This window comes from Fukomys damarensis, unplaced genomic scaffold (assembly GCF_012274545.1).
Source record: "Fukomys damarensis isolate Sample0158 unplaced genomic scaffold, DMR_v1.0_HiC HiC_scaffold_19, whole genome shotgun sequence".
NCBI classification, from domain to species: Eukaryota; Metazoa; Chordata; class Mammalia; order Rodentia; family Bathyergidae; genus Fukomys; species Fukomys damarensis.
In genome coordinates, this window is record NW_022900931.1 from 8,437,107 (window position 1) to 8,454,661 (window position 17,555).

The 17,555-nt window shown below is 48.3% G+C and overlaps 1 protein-coding gene across 1 annotated transcript in view; it reads left to right on the forward strand.

Moving 5' to 3' along the window:
* Cbx7 (chromobox 7) overlaps positions 1-17,555 on the forward strand; it is a 61,517-nt gene that overhangs the window by 29,125 nt on the left and 14,837 nt on the right. The window lies entirely within an intron of this gene.

Genomic DNA, 17,555 nt, shown 5'->3' on the forward strand with positions numbered 1-17,555 from the left:
TGTACTGGGGTGAGCCCAGGGGGCACTGAGCTACATTCCCCAGCTCCCTCCACCCCTTTTTTTAATTTTGAGATTGTCTCACTAAGTTGCCCAGGCCGGCCTTTAATTTGTACTTATCCTGCCTCAGCCTCCTGAGTAATTGCGATTGCATGTGTACATTACAGTGCCCTGATGGTTCTTTTTCTTGTTACAAAACCAGTGTGTGGGGGCTGGGGATTTAGCTCAGTGGTTCCGCCGCCTGCCTTGCAAGCGCAGGGACCCAATTTCCATTCCCGGTACCAAAAAAATAATAAAAGCAGTGTGTGGTTATTGTCAAAAACACTGAAAATACCACAGAGCACAAAAGAAAGACAACATTACTTAGGACTTAGCAGTTTTGATAGTTTCACTTCAACTTTTTCCTGTAGGGGTGCATTTTTTTTCTTTTACTAAATCTTAAACCGGTGTGGTGGCAAAAGCCTCTAATCCCAGCACTACGGAGGCTGAGGCAGGAAGATCACTGTGACTTGAAGGTCAGCCTGAAAGACTTAGCAAGACTCTGTGTCAAAAAACAAAACCAAAACAAAACAAAAACCTTCTCATCCTGTGACCAATTCTTACATCAGCATCATTCTTCAAAGATGTCATATTTAATGTTGCAACATACTCCGTCAAGTCACTTTACCATTCCAATGGTCACAACATCCTGTGTCCTCACCCCCCACATACACACTGGCGCATGCGTGCACACGCACATGCACACACACGAGCACCTCTCCAAGCCCTCACACATGCCTGGCACCCAGGCCCGGAGGCTCCCAGGCTCCACAATGGGGGATTTCCCAGGGGAAGCCGAACAATGCCCTGCACACGTGCGCCCTGCAGGGTGGGGTTCCAGCCTTTTCCTCCTAGTGTCCCTCAGACAGACAGACAGACGGCCAGACAGACAAGACAGGCAGCTGAGAGGCACCAGGGGAGGGTGGAGGCAACGGCTTTGGGGGTGTCTGGCCTTTGCAGGGGAGATGAGGGTGGGGTTGTTGGGAGCTTGTTCAAGCCACAAGAGTGGGCTGATGCTCTCAAGTGTGCAGCGGGAGGTACAGGCTCAGAGAGCTGAAGGCTAGAGTTTCAAAATCCTGCATAGAACGCTGTGCAGGGCCGCCCTGGTGGGGACATGTGGTTGTCAAGGGAGTGCTGAGTCCAGTGGCCGGGGCTTTCTTTCATGTGGCCTGGACAGGCTGCCTGGGCTCTGTCCCTAGAGCCACGTGAGCTGTTGAAATGGGGAATGCACTTCTAGGGTGGCTGGCTCCCGAGGACTCCAGGCGGAGCAGAAGGCTGGGACAGAACAGGGAGCAGCAAGAGCCTGGAGACTATACCCAGGCCCAGCCCTAGATCAACCACCCTGGCTGGTGAAGCCTGTCCCCTTCCCTCTTGCAGCTCCCTGCATGCAGAGGGCATTCAGGGAGAGTCAGAGGTACCAGCATCGGGGGCCCTCTGTCCACAGCTTATTGGGGAGGGGGTTCTCTGAAGCTGACTTCTGGGGAGCTGCAGTGTCCTGGCTTCTTCAGGAAAGGAAGAACTCAGTATCTAAGCAGCTTTGCAGAGGGAGTAACTCTGTAGGGTTCAAGTCTGCTCCCAGGTTCAGAGCTACGTGGCCCGGGTTCCCCTTTCCCTGGCTGTGAGGTTTCCAGCCCTACCTCTCTGAGTGCTGGGATTCTGCATACTGGGGCTGACCCTCCAGAAGCAGAGGACAGCACTGCGAGATGCAGAGCCAGGCCTGGTTTGGAGAAGGGCTGGCTTCCTGCCCTCGCTCAGGGAAGAGGCTCTGTGGAGACCACTGTGGGTGTCACAGTGCATTGCTGGGGGTCCCCAGAGCCTCCATTTGCAGATGGAGATAGAATCCTGGAGCTGCAGTGACTGTCCCAGGCCAGGGCACTAGCAGCCAGGAGCCTCTGCCTTCCCAGACCAGCTCCTGGCCACTGTCCAGAGCTTTTTGGGGTGGTTCGGCGCGGGAGCTCATAGGTAGAGCTGAAAGTGGGACCCCTCTGTTGACTGGCTGTATCCAGACCCCTGGATTTCTGCTTCCAGGATAGGATTTTTTTTCCTGCAGTAAGCAGGGATGAGTGGGTCCAACAGAAGGGGGTCCCGTCACTCCTAGTCGAAGGGACACCCCAAAGTGGAATGCTGCTCCACATAGCCAGGCCACAAGGGGTGGCACGGAGCCAATGCCCCCAGCGCCGCCGCTGTAGAGGCAGCTGGAAGAGGCAGCTGCCAAGAATGCCCGGAATGCAGAGCGGCTGTGTCCTTCCCGCTCCTCTTCCTCCCCCTCCAGCAAGAACAGGATATTCCCTGTCCAGGGAAACCCAAGTCCGGTCCCTTTATGGGAAAACTGTGGGGCATCTGGCGGCGCCGCTCCTGTCTTGGGATGGGCCCTCAGAGGGGGCACCCGGCCCCGTGCAGCACTGCGGGGAGGGGTCAGGGGGCAGTGGGCAGCAGAGGGTTCAGAGCCCACTGACACCCTACTGTGTGCCCCATGCTTGCTGTGATTCTTCACTGAATGTCACATCAGCTCTGGGAGGTTCTGACCACAGACCAGGACACAGAGGCCCCAGAGAGTCTACAGAACTTGCCCAAAGGCACTAGCTAGCAAGTGGCACAAGCCACACTTGACCCCACGCCAGTCTGACTTGCAAGGCACATGGTCAGTAGGCCAGGTGCCCTCTGCTCAACTATGCCCACTCCTGGTGCCCCCACATGGCACCTGCAGAGAGGTAGAGAAGCAGGTGGAGAAGCAGCCCCTACCCTCTTGAAGGCCAGTCCCTTTTGAAGCTGACAAAGGGTCAACGTGGGACATTCATGTCTGGGTTAGGGCTGTGGCACCCAGTCCAGCCCCTCTGACGAGCCACTCTTGCAGGGGCCTCAGAACTGTGCTAGCCTAGACTCTCCAGGAACAGGCACGAGGGGCTCCTCTGGGCCCCCTCCGATGCACAGGGAGGTTGTCATTTTGGGGCTCTGGGAAGGCAGTGACACAGGAAAGGGCATGAGGCAGAGGATCTCACCCAGCCCCAGCCCTGTGACTGTGGGGTGCCAGACCCCAGCACTCAGTCCTCCTGAGCTGGTCTCCCTGGCCCTCTGGCTGGGCTGAGCGTCTAGCAGGGCCGGTTCAGGTGTAGGCCCATCCTCTGCTCGCTCTCCTCTCGTCCCATGGATTGTGCAGGCCCTGCTGCTGGGTGAGGGACAAAGACGGAGCCATGGGCTGTGCTGCCAAGGTCCCCGTCAGTCCCAAGTGGCTACAGAACAAGCGGCCCTCTGCCTGGGAGATCAGCCCCGTTCAGGAATAGGGGGAAGTGAGGCTCCAGAAGCTCACTGAGATTTGAATCCCGAGCTCTGTCTGGGGCACCCACCAGCTGTCATGCAGGGGTCTAGGCGGAAAGCAGCCCCTGCCACCCTCTCCTGTCTCCCTGGCCCCTAGTCTATTTGGTTCCAGCATTTTGTCCTGCACAGGTCCCGGGGGGCCAGGGTCAGGTAAACAGGATCCCAGCGCATTCCCTGACCTTGTTTACCTCACGAAGGAATGCGCGGGCATTCTTCCCCTTCCCAGCCATGAGTCAGGCCTCAGCAATGCGCCTCCACTAACCGCCCCAGCCAACCCTCTCGACCCCAGCCCCTTGCCTTCTCACCTGGTGATGTCACCAGTGTCCCCCCTCCCAGTGCCCCCCACCCCGTGGAGCCCACCAGGGCCTGGAGTTGCCATGGTGACTGCTCACAACAGGAAGCAAGGCCCCATGGAGGCCTGAGCTGGGCAAAAACACAGGAAGCAGCACTGAGCACTGGGCAGCATTGTCAGCCGTAAAAAACAAAACAGGACAAAAAGATTTAATGAGAACAATTAGCCCAAAGAAAAAGAAAAAAAAAAAAAGGCCAAAATAACAAATAAAGCCAAAGAGCTGGAAGGCAGGGGCTGGCTGAGCTCCAAGGCTCTAATGGCCTGTGTTTTCTCTCCCTACATAATGTAGGCTAAATAATGCCTCTTTCTCAGAACCTCAGGGTGAGCCCAGCCTTCCCCAGGGGCTGTGACCAGGTGCAGGAAAGGTGCTGGAGGACCACATGGGCTGTCGGGTCCCTCCAGACAAGTCCCAGTTTTGAGGAACCCGGGAGTGACATGCCTCAGTTTTGCAGCATGGACAGAAACCCTCCAAGTGGAGGCTGGGGCAGCAGGGGGTGCTGTGGAGCACAGGGGCAGCCCTGGGCCAGGTGGAGGAGGCCAAGGCTGAGACAGAGGGAAGAAACCTAGTAACCCTGGGTGTTCCTCAGGAAAAGAGGCTGGGAGTGGTGGTGGAAGGGCCGTCCTGAAGGGCAGCAGCAGGTGTGGTCAGGGCTGGGTGGAAGTGAATCCCGGCTGGTCCTGGCCTTGGAGTCTCAAACACGGTCGGATATGCGCAGGGCCCTCCTGGGGGTCTCAGAGGGGACCCGGAAAGGACATGCCTGCCCACCTCCGTCCTCCTGCCCTGTCATCCCTTGTCCCTACCACCCAGTCCCCCTCTGGAGACGGGGAGAGGCAGAGATCTTGGGACTGGAGAGGTGGCTGCAGGATTGGGCCATGGTCCTGGGTAGATTGGGTCCGGAAGGAGGGATCCGGGCAGCATGGGGCCCATAGAGGTCGGTGAGGGTGATGGGGACACGGAATTAGCCTTGGACAAGAAGGGACAGGAAGGCCCTGGGAGCCCTGAGGACACAGCTCCTGTTTGGCTCTGAGCCCCTGGATGTGGTCCTGGCAAGTTTTCCCCTCTCTGGGCCTCAGTTCCCTGGTCTGTAAATGACAGGCTCTGGCTGGGAGTGGGTCCACTAGGGACGGCTTTCTGGCCTCCGTCCTGGCTCCAGCAGCTGCACCAGTTGGGTCCCAAGGCAAGGCGTCTCCACTGCACAGGACCCCTTTCTCTGGCCCTTCCTACCCCTCTTGTTGGCTTCCCCTGTCACCCTGGGCCCAGGGCCTTCCTGAAGTCTTCACCTCCACCCGCTTGCTTCTTCCAGCCCCAAGCACATCCACTACCTGCTCCCTGCCCCCAGCCTTGGACAGCCCCATCCTAGGATCTCGGAGGACCAGGAGCTACCTCCGAGCTGTGTGACCTTTAGTAAGCTGCACACCCTCTCTGTGCCTCAGCTCCCTCTGGGGAGTGGAGCTGGCAGAGATTGCTACATCCCAAGGCAGAGGGAGGATGAACTGGGTGGACAAACATGAAGCGCTCAGATATGCTCATAGCAAGCAGAGTGACACAGTGTTAGCGTGGGGTCCTGGGGCGAGGCACACTGGTTCCAGTTCTCTTCCGGGGTCACACGCTTATTCAAGGGCCTCTCCCTGGGGGACAAGTTGTCCCCATAACAGGCATCACTCTCCGAGGGCGAGGGCGAGATGCTGCGTCACCAGACACCCGGGAGCCCGGTGCCATCTGGTGGTCAAAGCGAGTACTGCTGCTCTGAGGGCTCCAGACGAGCTGTCCCTCTCCATTTTTTTCACTTGTTTTCCATCCGAAACTGATCTTTTTTATCTTCCTGGTTTTTTTCTTTTATTGGGTTTATTGGTACATTTTAGGTATACAGTACAATTACATTCATTGTTGGGATCTTGTACCCGAAACTGACCTTTTAATCGTCGCCTCCCTCTTGCCACAGAGCCCCATCTTCCGAAATCTTCTGCCCTCCCGGGCCATGCTGGGGCCGGCCTCTCATTGGCCATTTACTTATGCACTCAACACAGAACCCCATCGTGCCTCTGCCCTAGGCAGAGGGCAAGTGTCAAGATGAGACAGACACAGCTCCGCAGGCCGGAGTGCGACGGGGGGCAAAGGCGCAGACCCACAGCGGGCTCAGGCTGTGAGGAGGGACATCCAGGGTGTCGCTGGGGCAGCAGGGGAGGCTGATGGAGGCTTCGTTTGGAAAGATGGAAACTCCAGTGACCGGAGGTAGGCAGGGACAGCCAGGGGGCAGTGCTTACGGAGGGACGGAGGCGGTGGGGGGTTGGTAGGGGACTGAGGCACAGGTGATGGTGGCTGCGTGGGGTGGAGGAGGGTGGAGGAGCCCGAAGCCTCTGAGACACTGCGAGGTGACTCAGTTCCTAGGAAGAAGAGCAGCAGGAGGAGGCTTCGAGCACAACTACGAGGAGCAGGGGAGGGCGGTGGCCATCCAGCTGGACACACCCCCTGTGGAGGTCGGGGACTTCCGGGTTGATCTTTTGAGGGACGCAGGCAGGATGTGAGCCACTGCCAGGGTCGAAGTCACAGTGATTGGCGACCCATTGCGTTAGGAGGAAGGAAACTCTAAAACAGCTCTTGCCCCAGGAATGTGCACACACACAGGAGCCCCTAGTCCCGTGGGACCTGCGTGCCTGCATCCCTGAGCTCCCCAGTAGCCAAGGCCATGAGGACAGAAGGCCCAGGACACCCCCAGGGTGGGCTCATAGTCCCTGAGGTCAGGAACCCAGGCTGGGGATGCGGGTGGGGGTCCAGGAAGCCAAAGGTTTAAACTCCACGCCAGCAGGGGAAAAGAGAAGGACAAGGCAGAGACGTGTCAGGGCCTGGTGGCTTCATTTGGGGCCCAGTCCAGATGGCAATGCGGGCTCCTTGCTCAACACACGTCGAGACAGCAGAGCATCAAGCCACATGTACGGAGCCCTTCTGCGTGTGCAGGCTCTGAGACACACAGGCCGCACCCGAAGCCAGCCCTGGGGGCGGGAGGACGATGGCCTCTCCTCCCTTGAAGAGGGAAGCACCCCCTCTCCCAAAAACTGGCATCCAATGCGACCTTCCGCTGCACCGCTCACCCCAGCTAACGGCCCCTCGTCTCCTGCATCTGATCACCTCTCTCTGCTCCGCAGCTGGGCTCTGGGCCAGGCCATGCTTGCCTCCTCCCTAGGCAGCTGCAGGAGTCGCCTGACCTGTCCACTGTCTCCCTGCTTCTCAGCAGGTCCTTCCACAGGCAGCTACTCAGGGTCCTCTCCTGTCCCTCCCTTCTTTCCCTTGTAATTATACCCAGGGTACCGTCTCTGCTGTCTGCTGTGATCAAAATTCTCTATGAACTATGTACACACACACACAAGCTCGTGCTATGTAATTGTACATGCATTATGTATAAATACAGATATATTGTTCTGCAAGGTTCATCGAGAAAAATAACACACCCCACCCTCGTCCCTTTGCCCTTTTCCAGAGGCCGCACTTCAATTCTCTGAGCTGGCTCTGTGGGTGTGGGCCCTCTACAATGCAATGCAGGCCCATGTGCTCCTTCTGGATTGTTCCAAATTGACATTACTGCCACTTAGTACCACAAAGGGGGAGGATACGGCTCTCTCCCTCCTATGCAGCTCCCTTCCACCGTTCTCCCAGGACAGTGGTAGCATACTGCTGGCTAGTGCAATATCAGTATTGTGACATTAGCATGAGGCTAATGATCTTCACTGCTGAGCCCTCTTGGGGCGCTATTGAACTCAGGACGTTGTGCTTGTGAGGCAGGCGGTAGCACCACTGAGCTGGGCAGTTGCCTACCCTGTCTCAGCCCCTGTAGGTGCTTGCCAGGCAGGTGCTGTGCTGCTGAGCTACACCCCCAGCCCCCAAATACCTTTTAATGGTTTCTGAGAAAGGGTGCATAAAAAAATAAATGTTTGGAGACCATTTATATCCAAAATTCTTTTATTCCCAAGCCCACTTGATGGCTAGTTTGGCTGGGTATAGAATCCTGGGTTGAAAATTCCTCCCCTTCAGGAATTTTTAGACATTCCTCTATTGTCTTCCTGCTTCCACTGTGGCTTTTGAGAAATCTGAAGCCATTCTCATTCATTATTTATGCCTACATCCTAGCTTTATCTTTCTGGAAGCTCATAGCATTTTTCTCTTCATTTCCAAAGTTCTGGAATTTCAATATGATTTATCTCGGTGTGGGACTATTTTCATGCTTTGGGCCCTTTCAACATGGATGGTCATTAAATTTTAAAGATCTTTAAAAAATCAAACTTTATTATTGATTTTCAAAATCAAATATTATTTCACTAAAATAAGACCATCATCTCCTTAGATGCCAAGAAAGTACCTCAAAGAATTCATCACTGACAATGAAAACTTTCAGTGATCTAGGAATAGAAAGGAAACTTTCTCAATCCAATAAAGAGAAGCTACAAAAAAATCGATAGCGGTCATCATGAATATCAGTAAAAATTGGAATGCTTTCTTCCTGAGGTCAAGAATAAATGATATCCACTCCCTATACTTCTGTTCAACAATGGCTGGGGTCTTAGCCAGGGCAATAAAGCAAGAGAGAGAAACAGTACAGACTGAAAAGGAACTAAAACTGTCTTTATTTGAAGCTATGATCCTCAACATAGAAAACTGGAGGTTGCTTACCCCCAAATTAATAAAATTAATAAGTGAGTTTAGTAATGTTGTTGAACACAAGGCCAACATGTAGGTCAGTGACAGAGTTTACCTAGCGCGCGGGGCCCTGGCTTCAATCCCCAGCACCACAGAAACAATAAACAAAACAAGTTTCATCCAATGGATTAGTCGCGAACAAGTAAACATTAAAATACCGCTGACAGTGGCAATGGGACACTGAGGGACAAACGGCAAAGATGCGTAGCAGCGGCACCTCCTCCCCTCAGGACGGAACATCGCTGATGGAAATAAAGCCAGAGGAGCGAATGGAGAGACGGACGGGGGCTTGGAAAATTAAATATCGCTAAAATAGAAATGATTTTCAAACCGATCTAGTGACTTGGAAGAACCCCAATAGAAGTCTCAGCATATTTTCTTAGGGGGAAGAGGGGAGGAGTTGACAAGCTGGTGCTAAACTTTGTATCCAAATGCAAAGGACTAGAAAGCCAAAATAAGTTTGGAAAAGAAGAAGAAAGTTAGAGGGTTTAAACTACCTGGCCCTCGCGTTTGATTTTGGCACGAGTAGAACCTGCGAGTTGCCCAGCCCATAGCCATCTCCTCACCTCTTTCTTGTTCAGAGCCCCTTATCAGTGCAAGAAGCAGCAATTTATTTACTCCGTAATTGCTCTCTCAGACTCTGGCCTCCAGGAGGAACTCTCTGACACGTGTATGGCAACTAAACCATCGGCAGAACTTTGCTTGGGTTTCCTGGATAAGATTTTGTTTTTGTTTTTGGTACCAGGGGTTGAACTCGTGTCCCTGCACTTTCGAGGTAGGCTGTGGAACCACTGAGTTAAGTCCCCAGCCCTGGAAAAGATTTGTTTTACTGAAAAATCAACATAAAGGGGAAGAACACAGGTGCGTGGCACCATCTTTTCTTTCCTTTGCATTCTGGATGCAGTAAGTGTGATGTCTGCAGCTGTAGCAGTCATTTTGTGACCATGTGGCAACAAACAGAAAGTGGAATCACACAGATGCTTGCCTTGAGGCCACTGATCCACCAAAAAAGCAAGCAGTGCCTCCTTCCCAAAAGGACAATAGATATTATTAGATGAGGAGAAACAGGCTCTTACTTATGGCACTGTAAGCCATATTTTCTGTTACACAGAAACGTTTTAACTGTCCAGAAAGTATACTATATCATGTTTAATTTCCTCTTAGAATTTGAAAACCTGTCTCTGCTGGCCTCTCTTCTTGCTGGTGTTAGACTGGTTCATATTTCTCTTTTTGTGATTTATTTTTAAAAAGAGAAAGCTTTTTGTTTAACGTTCTCTTTGTCCTTGATGTTTGGGATACTTCTTAGTGTGTACAGGGGTCAGGCTTTTAAAAACTCATGCTGCCTGGCACTGACAGGCCCACTCCTCTTGGGAACCCCTTCAGCTCTGAAAGCCCTACTTGCTCATTTCTGCCCCTTTTCTTCCCCTCCCCTACTTTCTCCTTTTAGAATTTCGGATAGCACCTATTAAACCTTCTGAACCCAGGGCCTTTGCACGGAGCTACATATCCCCAGCCCTTCTTTAAAAAATTCTTTTTTAAGTCAGGGTCTCACTAAGTCAATACATTGTCCAACCTGGGCTCAAACTTGTGACCCTCCTGCCTCAGCCTCCCAGAATGCTGAGATTACGGGCATGCACCACCATGTCCAGTTTATATCTCTTGCCTTTTCTTTCACATCCCCAAAGTTTCTATTCTCATTTCTAGAGAACGCTAGCCCTTCTACTGATCTTTTTGATTACATAAATATTTTCATGTCAAAAACTTTGTTTTCTGACTGTTCCCTTCTCTAGCACCTTGCTTTTGTTTTGTGGTGTGGAATCTCCTAAAATAACTCTGGACAGCTTTTACCAAAATTATCTTTTACATCCTGAATTATCTTTATTTTCTTTTGATTCAGTTTGTTTTGCTGCCAGTCTTAGTATTTCTCTTTCAGTTCCAGTTTTTCCAAAGCTGTTTTTAGAATGATAACCAAACCCTTAAGCATAGCCCCAAATACCCTATAGAGTCAGGTTCTTAACTACAGTTTCAGAACCATTCCTTATAAATTAAAAAAAAAATTTTTTTTGGTACCGGGGATCGAACTTGGGTCCTTGCACTTCTGAGGCAGGCAGCGGAACCACTGAGCTAAATCCCCCGCCCTAAATTTAATTTTTTAATCAATTTTTCTTAGCATTACTGGGGATGTAACGTAGGGCTCTCTACCACTCAGCTGTATCTCCAGCCCTTTTGACTTTTTACTTTGAGGTTGGGTCCTCCTAAGTTTTCCAGCTTTGCCTCGAATTTGTGATCTCCTGCCTCAGCCTCCTGTGTGTACATTTAATCTTCGCACCGTGATACACAGCAGATCCATGAAAGTGTGTAAAGCATTCACACCTGAAAAGAAAAGAACTAATTTAAAGCCCATGCAATCAACTTCTAAATTAAGAAAGGGCACCTCGCCCGGATGGGTCCCAGGTGCCGCTCTGCTCCTTCCTGTGGCCTCGGCCTATGCAGCTTCCTCGCTTTCTCTTTGTCCTTCCTACCACACGAGTCACGCTCTTCTCTCCTTCGGTCAACATTATTTTTAAAGATTCACTCAGTTCCTTCATTTCCCGTCTGTATAATAATCCTGTGTGTGAACAGTCTGGACTTCCCTTGCCCAACCTACTGCATTTGGGAGCCTTTTCCAGTTTTAAGTTTTACAAAGAATGTTGCAAGGGACAGGTAGAAACATGTCTTCCATTATACACTTGTAAGACGTTGCCATTAATCCCCATCAAAAAAAAATCTTCCTCCAAGGGCCAGGGATTTAGCTCCTTGTGCCTGCCTCACAAAGCACAAGGTCCTGAGTTCAATCCCTGGTACAAAAAGATAAAAGTAAAATCTTCCCCCTCACGTCAGACACACTCACCGCATCACCCTTGCTGTTTTCTGAAGCGGGTCTGGAAGTCCTCTTTCGTGGGTGTCATGGCTACCTCAATGTCCTGGATCCATTCAAAATGTTTACCTTTTGTGGATGTTTTGACTTTGAGGAAGAGCCAAAAGTCACACAGTACCAGACCTAGTGACTCAGACGAATGAGGACTCACTGTGTCATCTTTATGAGCCTACCTTTATGTCAGATGGCCCTTGATGGCAGCAGCGTTCACCATGTTTTTGATCACACCTCATAAAGACACTTTTTTAAAGACACATTTTAAAAAAAATTTAAATGCACGCTCTATTTTTTGATTAGCTCTGGTATTTACTTATTTTGCAGTGTTGGCCAGGCCTCACACATACCAGGCCAGCTCTGTACCACTGATCTACCACCCAAGACTTTATTTTGAGACAGGGTCTTGCTGAGTTGCCCAGGCTGGCCTCAAACTTGTGAGCCTCCTGCCTCAGCCTCCCCAGTAGCCAGGGTTACAGGTGTGCGCCACCATGCCTTTCCTACTTTGTCGATTTATGATAGTTTAAAATATTCTGCTTTTCCATTCACTATATAGTCTTTGGTAGAGTTCATAGTTTTAATGTACTTAAAATTATCAACTGTTTCCTATATGACTTACACTGTTTCTTAAGAAGTTATTCTTTACTTCATGATCATAAAGGTATTTTTAAACATCAAATAGAGGTTCCAAAGTTTTGCCTTTAATATTATAAGGATTTTAGGTCTCATGGAGTCAATTTTCAAGAGATAGGAGGCTCAAATTCATTTTTCGTATTTGGATAATTAATGATCCTAGTACCTTTTACTGAAAAATTCATTATTTACCTACTGACTGAATTTTAGTCTCTCTTTCTGACCTTTGTGTATATACATTTATATTTTTGCATGCATATGTGTATGTGTGTGTGTGTGTGTGTGTGTGTGTGTGTCTTTATTGCCTTTATGTAAAGTTTCTCTCTACACGGTCTTCTGTATATTCTTTTTTTTTTTTTTTTTTTTTTTTTTGTATTGGGGATTGAACTCAGGCCCTTGCACCACTGAGCTAAATCCCCAGCCCACGGTCTTCTGTATATTCATTATAGCCCATAAATGGTCCATGTAATCTATGTATGTATTTGACTTCTATATAGGCTCTATGTAGCCTCTCTAGATAGTTTCTACATAATCTCTATATATTTTCTAGAGTCTATTTTTGCACATAGTCTTCTTCTGTATACAGTTGAGGCCCTATGTAGGATCTCTATATGTAGTCGCTCTACAGTCTTTTACAGTCTGTCTATATACAGTCTCTTACATATACCCTATACATAGTTTCTCTGTATGTACGTAGTCTATATATATATAGACCCTTTCTATACCGAGTTTCTCCCTCTCTCTCTCTCCCTCTCTCTCTCCCACTCTCTCTCTCTCTCTCTCTCTCTCTCTATATATATATATATATATATATATATATATATATGTTTATATATATATGTATGCTCTCTGAGGAGTCTCTCTCTTTTCTGGGAGAGCTGTCATTTCTGTGTCTGCCTCCACTTCTTTTTTCTTTTGGTACCGGGGATCGAACTCGGGACCTTGCGCTTGTGAGGTAGGTGGGGGCACCGCTGAGCTAAATCCCCGGTTCTTGGCGCCCTATTTGTCTATTCTTGTGTCAGCAGAACACGGCCTTGTTTGCCTCATCTGGACGTCTGTCAGGATGATTCCATCACCACCGTCTGCTTCTCTCTTTTCTTCCTCAAAAGGCCTGGGCTGGGCTCAAGGGTGTCACCTCCATGTAAATTTTAAATTTAGCTTATCAGGGTCCAAAATAATCACACACGTGCGGTGATTAGCATTGTCCCACCTCTGTGTCTTCAGTTTATGCACGTGGCTCAACTCGGCATTTGTAGATCTTACTGTCACTGTATAAAATTGTATACGTTTATTCTATAAGGGCCTTGCACATTTTATTAATTTATTATTCCCATTTTACATCTTTTATAGCAGAAATAATATCTAATTTAACTCTACAATTCTTTATTGTTAAAGACAAACTGTAATACATTTTGGGTTTTTTTTGGTACCAGGGACGGAACTCACGACCGTGTGCTTGAGGCAGGCAGCGGAACCACTGAGCTAAATCCCCGGCCCCGTAACAGATTTTGTATACTAGTTTTGTCCAACAATTTTGCTAAATTCTCATTAGCTCTAATAATCGGAAAAGCTTTTTAAAATTTTGTGAAAATGAGAATTTTATTTTTAATATTCTTTGATTTCTTTCATTTTGTTATTTTTCTGTGTAGGACAGGACTGTTGAAGGGGAATCTTACAAGAGCTACTGATTCAAGCCACAGGCATAACTTGAAATTTTCTAACAGATACACACAAAATTTGAAAGAACAGATTAAATTCATTTTTTGAATATACTTAATGTATCAAGAATATCATTTCAAAGTGTAATCAATATCAACATGAGACTTTTAGAGTGAGTTTTTGAGTATTAAGGCTGGAATCTGGTGGGTATTTAGCTTTACTCTCCTATCCCATTTGGTTTTGTTTTTTTTTGGTACCGGGAATCGAACTCAGGTCCTCGCACTTTTGAGGCAGGCGGCGGAACCACTGAGCTAAATCCCCAGCCTTCTCCTATCCCATTCGGATTAGTCACGTTTCAGAGGCTCAGGGGTTGCTGTGGCTGCCAGGGACAGATTTCCGATATTGGGGGGACGTGTAACAGAAACAGGGGCTCCAGCCTCCCTTGCTTGTCACCCATCTCAAAGGGGTGCTTGGAACATTTCCCGATCAAGTAGGATGCTTGCTAGAGGTTTTATTTTGCTTTTGCAGATCCAGGGATAAAGACATTCTGTGTATTCCTAGTTTGCTAGGATTTTAAGAACATAACAGCGGTTGGCTTTTTCCTGGAACTACAGAGATGATGTCTTCTGCCTCTGGTCTGATCCTCAGTGAATCACCCTCACTGAACTACTGGGCTCCCTGCTTCCTCCTTCACTTTCCTTCCCCCTTCCCCCTCCCTCCACCCTTGGGGATTGAACTCAAGGGGTGCTTTACCACTGAGCTGTAGCCCCAGATCCCCTCCTCCATTTTCTATCTTAGGGGGTAGACTTTTTCCCTACCCAGTTGCCCAGGCTGGCCTTGAACTTGCGATCTTCCTGCCTCAGCCTTCCAAATCAATGAAACTACAGGCTTGAGGCACTGCTCCTAGTTTAAATTGATTTTCAAATGTTAAACCAGCCCAACTTTATCACAAAGTATTATTATTTTTTATATGTTGCCAGGTTTGATTTGCTAATGCTTTCAGATTTTTTTTTGTATCTCTCTTCAAGAGTAACACTGGTCTATAATTTTCCTTTCTTGTACTGTACTTGTCATACAAAGAATTAGGAGAAATTCCTCTCTGTATTATGTGGGGAAGCTGGGTTTAAGGCTGGAATGATTTCTTTTTTAAATAAACCACAGGCGAAGCCCTCTGGGGCTGGGTTTCTTTGTGGGGACTATCACTAATGATCCACCAGTTTCCTTTCATGATTAAGGGAGGTCTGAGGTTTAGTTTATGCAAAAGACTTCAGGTCACTCAGTACCCAGACACGTTCATACCAGTTGTGTCAGTACATCAGTCTGTGCTGGGGACAGGCATTGCCTCCTGCTCAGGGCGTGACTGGTTACTACAACTGGTATCATGACCAGAGTCATCGAATTGTTTTCCCTCTGTTCTTTTGGTCAATTTCACTGAAGGGCTGGCAACAGCGTCTTTTCCTAGGAAAAACTGTGTGTTTTCTGATCCCATTTCTTTTTCCTTTTTGGTACCAGGAATCAAACTCAGGACCTTGCGCTTTCAAGGCACGCGTGGTGCCACTGAGCTAAATCCCTGGCCCATCTGATCCCATTTCTTTTTTTTTTTTCTTCCTTCATTGAGTTTATTGGTACATTTTAGGTATACTGTACAATTATATTCATTATTGGGATCTTGTACCTTTACATGACAGGTCTTGGTTCTCATTTTTTCCCTTTGTCCCTGCCCTCCCTGATCCCATTTCATTACTTTCTGCCCTTACTCTTTTCTTGCCTTCCTGTGATTTCTTTGGCTTACTTGGCTGTTGTCTTTCTAGCTTTTTGAAATTGGTACTTGGCCATTATTTTCAGACTTTTAAGAAAAAATAAGTGCTAAAATATTCTAAGTACTGTACTGCCTTAGTAATAGCCCACAATTTTAATACATATTTCCATTCAGTTGATATATTTTATGATTTCAATCATGATTTTTTTCTTTTTGTTCCATTAGTTACTTAGGAATATATTTAATTTCCAAACTTATCGGGCTTTCAAAGTTGTCTTTCAAAATTATGTTCCAAACACAAGGGGCTATCAGAGTTATTAATCTCTAGCTTATATAGGTTGATGTCAGAAAATACACTTTATATGATCCAGGCTTATGAAATTTCTTTTGAAAACTGTTTCGGTAAATAGTGTCATTAATGACATTGTTCAAATTTAACCTTAGGAATATTTTTTCTGCTTGTTCTGCTGATTACAGAGCAATGTGTCTTAAAATGTGTAATTTGGACCCATAATCTGTAATTGTAGTTGTCTATTTCTTGTCCTTCTAGTCTTTATGTTTCCCTTAAGATTTTAGTATTTGGATACAAATTTGAAATTGTCTTACCCCTCTGGTGAACTGTATCCTTTTCTCTGCGAAGTGAACCTTTGGATCTCTGGTGACACCTCCCCCTTATTAAAATACCACACCCACCTTCTTTTCCTCAGCATCTGCATGCCGTTTCCCTCCCCGCACTAACTTCCAACCATTTAGTATTTGTTTGTTTGGGAAATATCACTGATCCAAATGGCACTGAGGTGGGTTTCATGCAGTCTGCTAAGCTTTGTATTTTAACGACAACGTTTAGACCGCTTGCACTCAATTCCAGAATCTTTTGAGTGAATACCTATCATCTCTTGGTTCCATCAGTTGTATTTTTTCTGTCCATTCCTGCCTGCCTCAGGATCGCTTGGGTCGGTTTTCTTACTCCCAATTATTTATTTATTTGGTACCGGGGGGCTGAACTCAGGTCCTTGTGCTTTCGAGGCAGGCAGTGGAACCAGTGAGCTAAATCCCTGGCCCAACCAATAATTTAGAGAAATATCACTCACTGTATTCCCATTCTCTTAGTTTTTCTTAGTGATGGTAACTTGGCTTTTCAGCTCAGCCGTCTTCACTTTCTTCCTGAAGAATGTCAGAATTTAGAAGGTCCTACCTCTACCCAGCCACGTTTATATGCCACGACCATTGAGTATTTTAATTCTATTTTTATCCAGAAGACAGTTGCTATTTTATATTATAAATGTTCTTCATTGTTTTCCCTATTGCAACAGACCTCAGTCTGATCATCTTCCAGCCCCGAAATTCCTCCGCTGGAATTCCCCTTAGGGAGGGACAAAGTTTTAGTGTTTGTGAATGTCTTTTCACTCTCCATCTACAAAATATTTTCACTGGATATACAATTCTTGAAACATCTTTTCACTAGATACATAATTCTAGGATGATGGTTATTTTTCTCTCCGTGCATTTTGATATATCATCTTACTGCCTTTTGGCTTCTTTTGCTAAAAATATCAGTTATAAATCTATCATTCTCTTTTCCTGGGCGCCGAATTTCATCCTAAGGGGAACAGGGAGCTTCGTTTACGGGGACTCTTCTAAACACAAGTGATCCAGTCACATGCGAAATTTACAAAGCACTCTGGCACGGCGTGGACCAGGACAGGTGGGGACCCGCACTCTGGGAGAAGGATGTGGCCATGAACCAGGGCGCAGGGTGTGGGGGGTGCCGGCGGGACAGCCCCGGGTCACGGCGAGGCCGGACTCCGTATCAGCTCAAGAATCCGGGGCGGGGCGGACAGGACGACTCTGGGTTCTTTTTTCGTTTTGAGACAGGGTTTCGCTACGTAGTTCAGGCTGCCCTTGAACTATGTAGCTCTGGCTGGCCTGGATGTTGTGGCGATCATCCTGCCTCGGCCTCCCAAGTGCTGGGATTGCAGGCGTCCACCACGCCAGGAAGCCTCCTGGGTTCTTGGAGGGGAAGAATGGAGGTGCCGTCCGAAAACGGGATAGAGATGGTGGGGATAATGAGTTCGTCTTGGATCTCAAGATCCATTCATTAATTAGCAGGGCAGACAGTATAGCACGGCAGCAAAAAGGCCCCCGTGCACCTCATCTCCGCCGCGGCTGTCGGGCCTGCGGGCTGCTCTCCGCACCGCCG